This window comes from Octodon degus, unplaced genomic scaffold, assembly GCF_000260255.1.
Source record: "Octodon degus isolate 3935 unplaced genomic scaffold, OctDeg1.0 scaffold00003, whole genome shotgun sequence".
In the NCBI taxonomy this organism is placed as follows: domain Eukaryota; kingdom Metazoa; phylum Chordata; class Mammalia; order Rodentia; family Octodontidae; genus Octodon; species Octodon degus.
This window is the reverse complement of record NW_004524579.1, coordinates 32789311-32799988: the sequence shown is the minus strand read 5'-3', so window position 1 is coordinate 32799988 and position 10678 is coordinate 32789311. Positions and strand designations below refer to the sequence as shown.

General features: G+C 35.8%; 1 protein-coding gene across 1 annotated transcript in view; it reads right to left on the bottom strand.

Moving 5' to 3' along the window:
* Nucleotides 1–9484, bottom strand: part of Rab27b (RAB27B, member RAS oncogene family) — a 158644-nt gene extending 149160 nt beyond the window's left edge. Inside the window, exons 1-2 of the mRNA XM_023715051.1 lie at nucleotides 9423–9484; nucleotides 9216–9294 (exon numbers count right to left, since the gene is read on the bottom strand). The gene's annotated coding sequence lies outside the window, so the exon portion shown is untranslated. The remainder of the gene's footprint in view (nucleotides 1–9215; nucleotides 9295–9422) is intronic.
* Between the last annotated feature and the right edge of the window lie 1194 nt (nucleotides 9485–10678).

Here is a 10678-nt window from a genome sequence, read left to right as displayed (position 1 = left end):
GGGTTTCAACTAATACTTTAACTTTTTATGTCATTATGTCTTTCAGGTTTCTCTTGTAACAAGCATAAAATAGAATTATTTTTAAAATTCAAACTAAGTAATTTATTTGTAGTGTCATATTCAATGATATGGAGGATTTCTTCTGTGCTTCTTTTTAATGGGTTTTTGTTGTCTTGTTCTTACTCACTTGCTACTTGCCTATGGTTTTTAAAATTCTGTTTCATCTCTACACAGTTTATAACATTTGTATTTGATGTAACAATACCTGAACTTAATGAACACAATTATCCAATCCTCAGTACAAAGTACTTTATAATCCTGTAAATCAGGTAACTTTTTCATTTCCCTGTGTTGTCATTTTCTAGTATTTTAATTCCACCTTGCTTTTAAACTCACACACATTTCTCTTATCATAATTGTAGCACAATCTAACTCCAGAGCATTCAGGATGCTGCCTCCTGTCTCTGTAACCTGCTTGGAAGTACAGAGTATTCAGTGTTTTTCTTCAGGCCTAGATCCACAGAACTTGATATTTAGCCCTTGGAATTTCATTTCCCTCCTTTTATCTCTAGTCCCTCCCACTGGAATTTCTACAGATATTTAAACTTCTTATTCTAGATTCCATATATCTATCTAAACTTTCCTTTAAAATTTTCAGAATGTCTTTATGGCTCATTTATTCAAATAATAACTAGAAAGTGTACAAAATATAGGTCCCCATAGACTGTTCCCTTTATGGACTATGTCTTGCTGGCAGTGTACCCGAATACACCTAATTTCATCACATAATGCTACCAATTTTTCTTTTAATAATCATATGCTATAATGAAAATATAAGGCGAAAATTAGCCTAGGTCATGTACTGTCAGAAACTTAAGATTTCTAGTGCTTTTTTCTTAAATGCTAGCTTTTCTTAATTGCCAATTTTCTACACTTTGTATCATTTCCATTCCACCTGAAGGACTTCATTTAGCACTTATTTTAAAAGAAATATAGTAATGGTAATATACTTTATTTTCATTGAAAATGTCTTTATTTTGCCTCCAATTCTGAAGCTTTGTTTTGTTTTGCTTTTTGCTTGATATAGCATCCGAATTGACAGGTATACTCTACCTGTCATAATCTGAAGTTACCATTCTAGCTAAGAAGGGCAGCCCCACCAAGTCATGAGGAAGGCTACTGTCCCACTGTCTCTTGCTTGTACTAGTGAAAAGTCCTTAGATTTCTGGACACACACACACACACCATACACACTTCTTCATGCTCTATACAGAGGAAGTTGACTCTACTTTTCTAGAGCTTTTTTAATGTGTTCCTATTCAAAGACTTGAGTTCCAGACTATTCTAGAGCCCAGGTTGAGTGTGTGTGAATAAATAAATATACCAGGGAAATCACTGCTCAGTTATTAGTATGTTTCTGGCACTTGTAGTTAGTTCTCTTGTTTTTACCTACTTTCCAAAATTTTACAGAGTTCTTTGAGCTTGACATATGTATTTTGTGTAGAAGTTGTAGTTATAAACTCAGGAAGTTGCAGTGCAGAGTAGTAACACTTCATCTGGTGAGCTGTGAAAGTGATTTTAATATCTCCCATGAGACAACCATTACATACAATAAATTATCACCCAGATTTTGAACAGTAGTCACAAAGAAGTGCGTATTTTCTCACTTTATGTGCCACAAATGTATAACTACAAATAATTTCAGGTAGAACTCTTACTGGTCACACTATTGCTCAATGCAGCAGATTCTTCCAGACTATACCAAAAAGAAAAAAAATTAATTTTGGTAATAAATTTGATTTTGTCTAAAAGGACAAATTTAGAGTACTTGAAAACAATATACAAATATCATTGTATAGTATAAGGATTTACAAATGTTCAGTTTTATGTCTCATAAATCCTTTATACAGAATTTATTTTATGCATATTACTTTCATAACCTTACTTTAAAGCAATCCATTGACAGAAATAAAACTCTTGGAATCTAGGAAAGGACCTTACGTACCTCCTCTTATTTATCCAATAAAAAAATGAAATAAATATTTATAAACTGAACTCAACTTTCTGTGTCTTAAAAGACTTACAGGGCTGCAGAGATAGCTCAGTGGTCTAAGCTCCTGCCTAGGCAAGCACAAGGACCCAGGTTTGGTCCCTGGCACTACAAGCCATTCCAGCTCCACCCCCACATGCACTGAACCTGCCACCACGACCTGGAATAGTGGTTCACACCTCTAATCCCAGTGCTGGGAAGACTGAAACGGGAAAATCACTGTGAGTCCAAGTTGCATAATGACCCTGTACCAAATACACAATTTTTTTTTTTTTTTGGTGGAACTGGGGATTGAACTCAGGCCCTTGTGTTTGCCAGGGAAGTGCTTATTCCACTGAGCCTCTCCCCAGCCCACAAAATTTTTAAAAAAGACTTACAGTTTGCTTTCTACATTATACATTTCCTATCCCTGTACCCTTGTGTCAACCTGGTAACTAGTTTCATTATGTCTTTGTTATGCTTTAGAAACCTTATTTCTTTAAATATTTTAGATATGATAATGAAGGTAATAGAAATCGACATCAATTTTAGATATTCTTTATTCTTCTGTATACTTTCCAGTAGAGAAAAACCAACACCAGACAAGATTCTATGCTAAATATATGTATTTTAAAACCTATGAGAAAAAGGTTGAGCAGGTGAAAACATCCTCATTAAGTAAAGAAAACTTCTGTAAAATGAGCAATGTTGATTCACAATTTGAAGGTAGAAGAGTTTGTATATTATGCAATTGAATCCATACGTCATTAAATATATAGGTAAATGATCACTGTATGTTTACTTTTAATCTTTTGTACTATAAAAATTTGAAAACAAATAAATACATCTTCATTACTCCTTCCAGATTTCTAGAGTTATTTCAAGCATAATAGCTAACAGTCGTTAAATGATCAAAGAAAATGGCAAAATGCTACCTGATATTGTTGATTATCATAAAGTTCAACGGTTATATACAGTGATAAAGAAACTAAGACTCACACAGATCAAGTGACATTTCTGAAGACACACAGATTGAGCATGCCTGGGCCATAGGGTTAGCTTAAATAGTTGAAGTTCAAGGTCCAGTGAATTTAAACGTTCCCCCTTGGTCTAACTCCCTCTAGGTTTTAGGATTTTTCCTCCTTCAGCAAATGCTTTTGCTTCTTCATGGGCTTGTACAGGGACCAATTTTAATTTGTATTCACTAATTTGTTTGTGGCTGCCAGTGTGGGGAGTTTTATTATCTTTTAGAAGATTGAAAAGCCAGCCAAATTAAATGTAGATCTATTAAAGACTGCCCCCTTCAACCATCTCTCTTTATTATATTAGCCTTTTTCAAATTAAAAAAAGTTCAGTTTTCTACTTTGAATTTAATCTATTAAAGTAAACAAACTACATTTAGCTGATAACTATGTTGTGCTTCCACTACATTTAGCTGATATCATCCAAGATTAATATTTTTCTATAAAGTGACTAGGGATAAACATCATTAAATAATTTTTGTCACTATGCATAGTATTGTTAAGAGCAATAGAAGAAAAATAATTAAAAGTCATACCATAGCATTTTCCATTTAAAAAATGCACTACAGTCATTGATCAAGGGAATGCATGGGGTTGTGTGAAGGTATATATTTTATGGGTGCATGATGACAAAACCCCACACACGTCATATGTGAATTACTCCAGCTATCAACGAACTGCTTTCTTCATCAATAGACTTGCTTCGTCAATTTGAAGTTGAGTTTTATTGTGCCATATTTGTCTCAATTATGCTTCTCATATTATTTGATGGGCAGAATCAGCTAAGCACAGTCATACCAGGAAACATGTGTCTAACCTGCTGGGTGTATTTACCTCAGCCCAGCATTTTCTGGAGGGCTAGCTCCACTATTACTCCTTACCAACTGCTGGGTTGATGGTTTGGAAGAGAAGCAAAATCAAGTACATCTGCACCTAGCAAAACTCCCAGTGGAGGTTTGGTATTTTGCACACATGAAAACAATGTTCCATTCCTCTGCTGTCTGTGTGGGAATTGTAAATTTACTCTCCAAAATCCATTATACAACCACCAAAAGAATTTGAAGAAAGAAGTATAAGAGAGACACTGAAGTTCTTGTTTATTGGACCAGGTAGCCAAAGAAGTACATTCAGAAAATGCTGACACTTTGTAAGTCATAATAGAAATTAAATTTGTCCATACAATATATGGTCATGGACAGTCAATTTGTGTTCGCATTTTTTGTCTTACCAAAGTCTATAAAAATTCACTAAAGGAACTCACCTGTAAATTGCCAGGGACTCCCAGATATAAAATTGCAGTCTGCTAAATCTAAATCTCCTTTTTTGCGGAAGGCACTTGAACTTGCAATACTTCTGATTTAGTTGCTCAGCTGAGATTCCAGTGTGCACCACCATGCCCATAATGTGCTATTTCTATTGTAGCACACTCCCATTCTTTATGGCATTGCTCTCTTAATTTTTAAGTTAAACCTTATCAGATATTTTCTGGTTTATTTAATTTGTGACAAAGCATAGGATAACATAATGTTAATAAAACTATTCAATTAATGCTACTTTACTGCTTTTTTCAATGCTCCAGCAAAGAATGGTTGGCGTGCAGAGGGGCACATATCCTGTGTATTATTCTTACTGTTGTACCTGGGATGCAATGAGGGCTCAACAAATATCTGTTAAAGAAGGATAACTCAAAGATATTAAATGCTGCATCCATACCTTTCTACATTAATTCCAAAATACTAAATACAATGGTCTCATTACGTTTTGGGCAATAGGAAGGCTCACTTGCACTTAAACATTTACGTAATCATGACTGACACTTACTATCAAGTTTCCCTACAGTTTTTATTTAACTTTCTTCTTACTAATGACTTAAAGAGAAGGGAGTAAGAGTATATTATGGTGTCCCGAGCCTACAGCAGGTACAGTTGTTTGAAACAGGAAGGATAATGGGTTTGTGTTTGTGTTTGTGTTCCAGTGTGAGTTTGGGTTGGGTCTCAGGATGGTGTAGGTGTTTTAGTAAGCTGATAGGGTACAAGGTATGGTTAGGATCAGAGTTTATTGCATAAGCCTGCTTATCAATAAATGTAGGCAAGCATTCTGTATTGTTAACTGGTTTTTATACTCAATGAACATGTATACATTTTAAAACATTTCACTATATATGGAAACTTTTATGAATAATAATTATGGAAATGACAAGAAATTTTCAAGAAAAGTTTCTTTTCAAAGCTATGTGAATTTATGGGCCAGTGAGGACTCAGGACATAGGAGAACCAATGTTGTAACATCCTGTAGCTCAGTTGTGTCCCAAATTTTCTGATCAAGGAGACTATGGGGCTACAGAAGAAAGTGATCAATGATGTAGAGTGTGCCTAAGGAGAGTCACACGGAGAGAAAACATTCTCTCAGGCATTCACAGAGAGCAAATTGGTCAGCCAATGACCGTGACTAATCCACATGGCTGACACTCACAAAAGATCTACAACCTGCTGTACAGAGTTGCAGGGTAAATCCTGAGGGGATTTGACAGAACTTATCAAGCACAAAAGCTACATTTCTGGTTATATAGGTCTTGCTTTTCCTGCTTTATCTTGATCTTAGCCATCCAGCAGAAAATTATAAAAATGAAGTATAAAAAGTAAAGCCATATTAATATGCTGAACTGTAAAAGGCTCAAGTCAACAACTTCTGACATTGTCAGTCCTATGGATAACCCACTACTATTATGGACTACTGGACTACATTGGATTATTTTGCTGAATTCACGTACCTACAATATTTGAATGGCAATGGAATACCCATCTCTGACAAAACTAAGCAAAAAAAGGGGGATACAAATGAATGACCATTTTGTAGCTGTGTATACAAAATAGGATAGATATACAGCTACTTTCTCTTAATTCAGAGAGATGAAAAATTTGTACTAATATTGTTTGGACAGGATATCATGTCCACATCTTGTACTATGAATAACCAATACAAAGACGACAATATGTAATGTATTAATTATTGAAACTGTCCTACTAATCAGTTTTGAAACTATCTTATTGCTATCTGTTTCTCTATAAAATTAATAAAATAAAAAATGCAAAAAACCCCAAAGCTATGTGAATAATAACATTCCTTTTTTGCTAAACCGCAACAAAATATGTAGTTTTTTAATTCCGGGTTCACCCAACTCTAAATGAAATAGACCAAACCTACCACTATTATTTTCTTCCACTTAAACCTTGTACTTAACAATGGGATGTCATAATTAAATTTCAAAAGGAAACCTCAAGTTTCATAAAACTCCTGTTTATTAGCTTATGTATGTAACAGCCTCTTCTTAAAAACTTGTGGTAGTGTTTTAGTTATGTTTCAAAACACAGCAAGCAGCACAACTTGCCATTTCTCTACATTAACTTCTCTATTCACTCACCACTGAGTGTCCCCCAAATCCCTGGTGTCATCACTGGAAGGTAGCCCTGGCTGATTTACTGTATTTTTATGTAGCTTCTATGAGAAGATCATTTTTATTCCAATCATAGATGCTTAGAGGACAGAAATACAGTAAATCATGACAGAACTATTTACCTGATGCTTCAGCCTCCCTTTACTGTAGTAGTGTGGTTTAGCAGTGTAACTTCCAAGGATGTCTGAGTACATAGCTATGGGAGAATCGCTATTGGGGAAAATACTTTGTCTTTCACAGGGGAAAAAAAAGCATTGCTGACAGTAAAAATGATGGAAAACATTTGCTGCTTGCTGAACTTCCTTTCAATAAAAATAGGTATTAAAATTCATCTTATAGGAAAGTCTATCTAGCCGTTATCCAGTGAATCTAGATAATATTGAAATTCCCCCAAATCAGGCAGCAAATCTTTCCAAGGTCTCTGGGGATTATTCCTGGTCATCAGAGTCACCAGCTAATCACTGATTCCCCACTTCACCAGACTAGGGTTCACTTGTGCTTTTCACTCTTTAGCTTAAACCCCACTTGTTTGCTGTCAGTTCCAGAGCTGTGTGAAACTTTGCAACCACTGCCTTCAGGTATAAGGCGCGCCCATTGAGCTTCATTTTAAGTCTGAAATTTAAGACAAAACTCACAACCTGAGAAGAGTGTCAAATTCTGAATAACATCGATGTTCTTGGGATATTTTTCTATGTCATCTTTGACTACAGACTTTTAAGTTTATACAGCGCCTTGGAAGCCATCACACAATTATTTATGGTAAGTCACACACAATAATAAGCATGGCATAAAAATGAAGTTTAAGCCTATAAATTTTAAGCAAGTATTTTTCAAAACCTTATTTTTTTGTTTATGTGTTCATTTAATGTATTTGGTTGTTACAGGGTCTCACTATGCAGCTTGGACTCTCAGGGATCCTCCTGCTTTCAGCCTCCCTGGCGCTAAGATTACAGGCATGTACCACCAGGCCTGGACTCTGTGGCTGGCTCAGCGTGATGTGGGAGCGGGGCTGGCGTGGCATGTGGTACAGATCAAACCGAGGTCCCTGCACTTGCCTAAGTTTGCCTAAGCAGGAGCTTTAGTCTGCTGAGCTATCTCACTGACCCCCAAACCATAAAGTTTTAATTTTAAGAATTGAGTCATTCTTTCTGACATAGAATATAAAAATATAGAGACAGAATAGAAAATTTATTCACACAAAGATTATAGAGTTATGTAGCATACAGTTATACCAACACCAAAAGAAGTTTAAAATTACTTTTGCTTCAAAAAATAATGAAAAAGTTCATTACCATATCCAGCAGTATTTCCTTAACCTCCAGAATCTAGGTATTATCATCAAAAAAGATTTTCCCCACCTAAGGAATATTATGTATTGACATTAACATGTTGAGGTTTTTTAAAACATATTTTTCATTTGCATCTTAAAGATTCAGCAAATTAATGGTTATAATCATTCATAATATCAGTTCAATTTAAAGCAATTTAAGTAGTATGTCATATGGTAAATATTAGGGAACACTATGCAAAACATTAAAATGTATAGAAAAATAAAATAAAACAACCTTTTCTCCCTCACTCCCACACAGCCTGTCCCTATTTCCCCAACTACATGATTTTATGTGAAGTAGAACTATATTTTGAAAAGTTTGATTCTTAAACATTTTGAAATTTCATTTAAAGTATCTCAAATATGGGATACTTAAATATATAAATTTTTGAGCTATCAAAATTACTTTAAAAGTTCTTTAATAAATGCTTTCATTAGAGTAATGTTTCAATATTGACAAAATCTTGCCTTTAGGTCTTACTCTCTTTCCTGAGATAAATCCTCACTGCATTGTTTATCTTAGAATTGACCATTAATAGGACACAATCTTTTATTCATCTATGAATACATTTACCTATTACACTTAGAATTAGATCCATAAATATAATTAATGAGGTGATGATCACATCTAACAATTTGATAGGGTCTTAAAGTTTTCCAAAAGCTTTCAAATACCTGAAATCACCACTAAGGCCCCGACAAAAGCCTCTTCAATTGATTTGTAAACATTTAAAGAACATTTCCACTTTTCTTCATAATATTATACTCATTTGAGTTTTCTAATACCAAGCTACTCCTTTATCCACAACCACAAACACAAGTAGCATCAAACAGAGAATGGAATCTTAGATTGCTATTTTTAAAATATATTTCTGTGTGCAATCTGTTAACGGTAGTATTCAGTATGGTGGGGTCAAGCAAAAGCAAACAGGGTTTCTCTCCAGTGGCTTTACTCTGGAGGCACAGAATGGCTTAACAGCTTTCTGGCAGGGCACATTTGTGCTAAGAGTATTTGAACTGCAGAAATAAAGCATTGAAAAGACTCCTACATTGCAGCACGCCAATGATTAGAAAGGTCTGTCGTTGATCTTTGCAAACAGAAAGCAGAAACCAAGTAAGCGGTCTGCAGCCCTGAGCAAAATCTTTCCCACCCAAACTCTGCAAACCCAGCTTTTCCTGCAAACCCGCGGGCTAGAAGAGGGAACACTGCCACTCCAAAGTGGAGTTTCCAGCCCATAATTAGTGGCTTCTGTCATTATGTAGTTGTTCCTCCTTCGTGAATGAACTATGCAGATGGCACCTCATAGCAGCTATTCCAGAGAGGTAGAAGGTCAGGGGACACAACTCACCCATCTGGCACGTTAGAGATCTGTGACCCACCTGCACCTCCAAATGCCTTCGGATTGCAGCCTCTGGAAATACCTAGCCCATTTCTCTAAGGCACTGTTGCTTCCATTAACTGTGGGAATTAACATGAAATAACAGTAACGCAATAAGTGCTGGACAACGTGGTAAAGCATCAAATAAGTGAAACGCTAATGGCACGCTGGCCAGACAAAATCTGAGAGATAAATGGCAGGTAAATACCTTCTAGTCCCCCAACAGGGAAGGGCGCTGAGCCTCTGTCCACGCTGTCTTGTGTAACAGCACCGGCGGCTCAGTCCCTCTGCCTGGCGCTGAAGCGTGGCTGCTACCGGCGTCTGGGCGGTCCTAGTGCCTGCTCCAGGTTAGCACATCCTGCGCCTGGGAGCCGTCCTGCTCCCTTCCCTGCCTCCTCTTCTCCTAGTGCTCGTCACCAAGGTTTTCCAAGATGCAAATTGGCTAAGCATGAGGGCAGTGCAGTTTGTTTAGGGGGAATAATGGGTAAATGGCTGTCTAATGTCATCTAGACTGCTGCTGACAGAAAAAAGGATTCTAGATGACTGCATCGGTTAAGGGGCTCCACTGTTAAGGGCTGGTGAAAAGAAAACTAATGTGCTAACATAGTGTTAATATAGCACTAATATATACATTCAATGATATCCATGTATTTTGCTTTACTTTTTCCATATTTAATATGCATAGAGGAAAACTAGACAATTTTTTAAAAGTCTGATACACTTTTCTTACATCTTGCAAATACTGTTTGTTAAAGGCCTAACAAACCCTTGTAAGTCCCACCCCCTTTTCAAAAATATAGAATGAAATAAATGCAAAAACCAAACAGAAATGGCTGGAATCTTATTCTTCAAAAGAGGCAAAATGCACAAGTTTTTCTTCATAGAAATAACATGGCTTACTTGGTTTGTTCCTGTATCTCTGTGCATTTCTCACTATTTTTTGTAGTGTCTTTTCCCACTTGACATTTATATATTTATATTTAGCTATTGTTTAGTTCCCCATCACAATATATCTGTAAAAGAATCTGTTCTATTTCCTTTGATAGAGTAATCCTTGGAAGACTATCTAGCACACAGTAGACTTTCAGTAAATATTCGTGAAAGAAATGAACTGACTCTAAGCTAAGAAACGAAAGTGTAAAATACAGCTTCGGAAGTCAATCTTTCAGCTACTTAAATTCACCTCAGGGCCACTTTCTGGGCAACTACTTTCACTGAGGATGTGCTTGCTTCTAAGGAGCCTATAACTTAAATGTGCCAAATATATTAATCTATGGGCATAATAAAATATGTTTGTGTAAAATATTTGCCATAGAAATGAAGTATGTAAGTCAGGATTGCTGAATTTTCTAGAAGCTTCTCTATGCTGAAGTTATAGGATCTGGTATTAATCTGAAGGACTATATTTGAAAATTCAATACTGGCTTCTTTTCCTAAAATATATCTTTTCCAAAATACAGAGTT